The sequence below is a fragment of the Trachymyrmex cornetzi genome, unplaced genomic scaffold, assembly GCF_001594075.2.
Source record: "Trachymyrmex cornetzi isolate Tcor2-1 unplaced genomic scaffold, Tcor1.1 scaffold1700, whole genome shotgun sequence".
Taxonomy (NCBI): domain Eukaryota; kingdom Metazoa; phylum Arthropoda; class Insecta; order Hymenoptera; family Formicidae; genus Trachymyrmex; species Trachymyrmex cornetzi.
Window position 1 is genome coordinate 41,532 of NW_017296311.1, and position 4,666 is coordinate 46,197.

Consider the following 4,666-nt stretch of genomic DNA (forward strand, 5'->3'; position numbering starts at 1 on the left):
TGAAGTCAGACTCGTTTTTAGTTGATGTGCCATATTTTTCTATTACAAAAGATATGCTTTATGATCCCATGCACATTTTATTTGAAGGAGTTTGCGGTAGAGAAATTACTTTGTTTCTAAAGCTGTGTATTCACGATAAGCATGTGTTTACTAGAAAGAAATTGAATGATCGATTGACTGACTTCAAGTTTCATCATTCTGTAGATAGCAGTTTGTATCCAAATCCTTTTCCAGCAGATCTGCAGGTCTATACGGCTTCAGCTAGCTCTTGTCTAAATTTCATGATTTATTTTCCTTTTATTATATATCCCCTTATTTCTGGCCATGAAACTGTTCTTTCTAAGTATCTTGATTGCCTTATTCTCTTATGTCAGATAGTTCAAATTGTCGTTTCACCTGTTCTTGAAGCAGCAACAATTGGATATTTGGAAGAAATAATCTCGCAACATCATCAGTTATATGAGAAATGTTACAGTGCCGAAAAGGTTTTCCCTAAGCTCCATATGTTGATTCATTTAATCGAACAAATAAAGTTATATGGTCCACTTCGTCATCATTGGACTTTCCGTTTGGAAGGAAAAAATGCCGTGTCAAAAGGGAAGAAATTTTTCAATTTTAAAAATTTGTCATTTTCTGTAGCGGAGTTTTTACAAATGAATCAATCTTTTAACATGTGGTATAGTTCAGGGAAACCCGTGAAAAGATCTGTCTACAAAATTGGCATTCGTACAGGCGAAACATTTCCTCTACCATACAATATTTTACACACAACAGGTTTATACTCGGATGTTTCTCAGAATGATAGTGACAGTACCACGGCGTCTGTAATTAAGAATGTAACATTAGATGAAATAACATTTAAACATGGAGATATAATTGCTTATGAAGAATGTGACAGTTTCTGCACTGGAAACATTCTTAAAATTATCGAATGGAATGGCGAGATCTTTTTTATATGTTCTCCTTGTTTATTGTTCTCTTATGTGAAACATATGAACGCATTTAAATCAAAAGAAATGAGTTATTCTGTTATTGTTCATTCCAGCAAATTATTATCACCATGGCCGTTACTTCAATACAAAATAGAATGTGAAAGTTACATAATTTTCAAGCATATCAGAAATGCGGAAATTTGGGATTCTCTCTCACATTAATTTTGTTTTGAATTGGTGTGTGTGTGTGTGTGTGTGTGTGCGCGCGCGTATACTCCGTATATCTCTGTACATTGATATTAATATTTTCGTATTTAATTGGAACTATGTCAATTCTTTTTTAAGTTATCTTTTGTTACTTTATTGCTGTATTTTATACAGTCATTATTAACTACATTTGAAAACAATGAGATCAATTTTCCACTTCCACAATTTTCTAAAACGGTACAACCGTTGCTTTTCGGCACTGTCGCAACAAACCAAGAGCAAAAGGATTTGTCTTACCAAATGAAAACTGAACTGGTTCATCACATCAGGTGAGATTACTGCTTATGATGTGTTGATGATGTGAACCTTTAGTTTTAGAAAATATATTGTAGATTTATAAATGTGAAATTTTTAGCTCTGAGTTATTCAAATCTATATATGCTTTATATCTATAATAAGCTAGAATTCAAATATATAATAAACTTTGTTATACAAGTGTAAACAAGTTAAATTTTAATGATATTTAATTTGTCAATTGCTTTCATGTTTATATTTCACAACGTGCCCTTTTTGGTTTATGATTACTTTTTTTATACTCAGAACAAACAATTTGTTAAATGCGCCAACCGATGAGAAAGAGAATGTATATAATAAGAAAATGTACAGAGCGCTTGGAATAACGTTGACAAAAAAATATCCTCATATGCTTTGGGATAGCCCATCTACCCGTTCTAAGAGAACTAAGAACACACAGCTCTGGGTACTTTTTATAATTTGTATAAATAGAAAAATAGGAGTATAAATTACATAAAAGCAGATAATTAGTATATTCACAGATCACTCAATATTTTTTTTTATAGAGTACATTTGTTCACCGCGTTAGTCTAAGAGTTAAACAGAAAAGAAATCGAGAAAAAAAGATCAAATCTAAATTTGAAAGTTTATCTAAAACAACTGAGGCAAATATAGAGGAAGAAAAAAATTTTTCTGTACAAGATGCTCGGGAGGAACTAAAGGTGATTTTATAATTTTTATTATTATATAGTACAATTTTTTTAAATTTATTATATAGTACAATTTTTAAAAAAAATGTATAAAATTTATTTCAGCTTTTGTCGAATACGTTTCCTCAAACTGTCGACCGCACTAATCTGTACCCAAGACTTCGTGTCCTTCTTCAAAAAACTAAAATGGAACGTATTGAATGTTCTCAGCTTCCATCATATTTTTTAGTTCAGGAAGGAGTAAATACAGTAATAATCACTTTAATTATACAATAATAGTTAATATTTTGTTACTTTATTTCATTTTTATTTGTTATTTTTATATCGTTTATTTTTCAAAATTCTGTATCTTTGTTTAAAAATTTTATTTTGAAATAATACTGTTGTCTTCCAGCTTAGCATAGAATTAGAAATAAGAACTGAACAAAAAATTTCCAATCTTGAATATGCAATGGACACGTGCATTAGCAAATATTTTCAAAAGGAACGTAATGAAGAAAAACAGTGAAAAATTTGGAGGATGAAGTAAAAGGCAAAAGAGCTCGCTATACTTACAATTTTATCTGTTCTGTAAGTAAAGTTTTATTTATATATAATATAAGTTAAATTTATATGGGCAAATTAAAATTTCATTTATAAAATGTCTATCTATTATATATATATTTATTTTTATGTTTTATATATATTGATTATTAATTGTATGTACTGGTGATAATTAATTTTATGTTCTTATTTGTAATATTTCGAAATGTTTTGCATGTTTCAAACAACTTTGTAAATTTTGTATAATTATATGAGATTAATTTTTTCTGACTAATTGTCATATTGTTATATTCTAATATCACCTGTATAAGTGAAATGTAATTATGCTTCTTTATGATAAACTTTTTTTACTTTTTTTAGACTGATAAGGAATTATCTCAGATGACACCAGGACCAAAAGTACTTTTTTCTTCCGAAAAGCAGATTTAAAAAATAATTTGTCCATCTGATGATGAAATTATACTTCACAATAATTGTTCTTTGACAAAAGCAAGTTCGTTATGCCTTGTAGTATATTATATCAAGGATTTGACTTATCCTGCAGTATTTTCCCCGATCCTTTCAGTTCTGCAAAAAATAGCTTTTCCACAAGATAACTTTGGACAAAATTTTATGTCGCAAAAGATGAAAGACACATTAAAAATAATGAACTTGCATTGATACATTTGCTTCTCATTTCTTGCAAAGAGAGATACCATTATTTTTTATTTTCAATTGTCTAAGTTCTTTTGTCACATCGTTTTATTAGTTTTTTAGATCTTCTATGTTATAATACATATTGTGTTATCTAAATTGTATCTCTTGTTAAAATATGGCTGTTATGAAAATATTAATCTATAGCATGTACGTTTTCTATTTTATCTAAGTATTGCATTGTCTACGAGTAGTTTCTTATTGAAGTATTATAAATTCTTATAAATAAAAGTATTATAAATTATTAAAAAAAAGTATTATAAATAAAAGTATTATAAATTCCAAATATTCCAATCCTTCTTTTCAATCCGCTTTTGTCCTTACAAAACGGTTGAAAGCGCAAAGAATGAAATTTAATTGTTGTAAGTTGGGGATGTAAAGTAAAGCAGAGAAAAATGTTTATCTAAGACTGTTGTGTGGATACGTTACGTTTAGTATACATTTTTTCTCTGCCTTACCTTATCCACAATTTACGATATTTACATTTCATTCTCTGCACTATCAGCCGTTTTGTAAGGACAAAGGTGAATTGGGCGGGAAAAGGAAGGTTGAGGCAGTAATGCACATTTGGCTCCCCGGTAACACGGAATCCAGCCCCACCATTTGTACCCCCACCAAGCAGACACCAAGGAGACGGACGGAAATGTTACGAAAATCCTAAAGGTCTTCGATTTCGGTGAAATTTGGTATCATGAGGTTTTTGGGGTTGTTATAAGCGACCGAAAAGTCGCTTATAACAAGCGATTACGATACTAAAGGAAGCGAGACAGCGAGAGAGAGCGGCCGTCCTTTTCGCTCTAAACTCGCTTGTAGAGCGAGAACGACGGGCGCTATTTCTCGCTGTCTCGCTCGCTCTCGCGGCAAAGACGGCCGACTTGATGCCGATAGGTGTCTGCTTGGTGGGGGTACAAATGGTGGGGCTGGATTCCGTGTTGCCGGGGAGCCAAATGTGCATCACTGGATTGAGGATACCTCGAATTTACGAGGTATCCCCATATATATGCCCTTCATATAAATGTACCTCCAAATCATCTAGAATATTTGTACCGCATAATTATCTCATGAATGGATAACTTCTAATTTCGAGATACCATTTTCCCTCTTATGTTTGGTGATACTTATGTCCCTCGTAATTTACGTAGAGTTTATATTTCAACGTGTACCGTCAATTTTTAGCGGTACAAGACTAAGAGTGTAATAATAAATTTAAAATAGTTATAATAATTACATATGTAAGATAACTTTAAGAATTTCGCGTTAAGTCTCTTGACAAGTTTACTCCGAAGG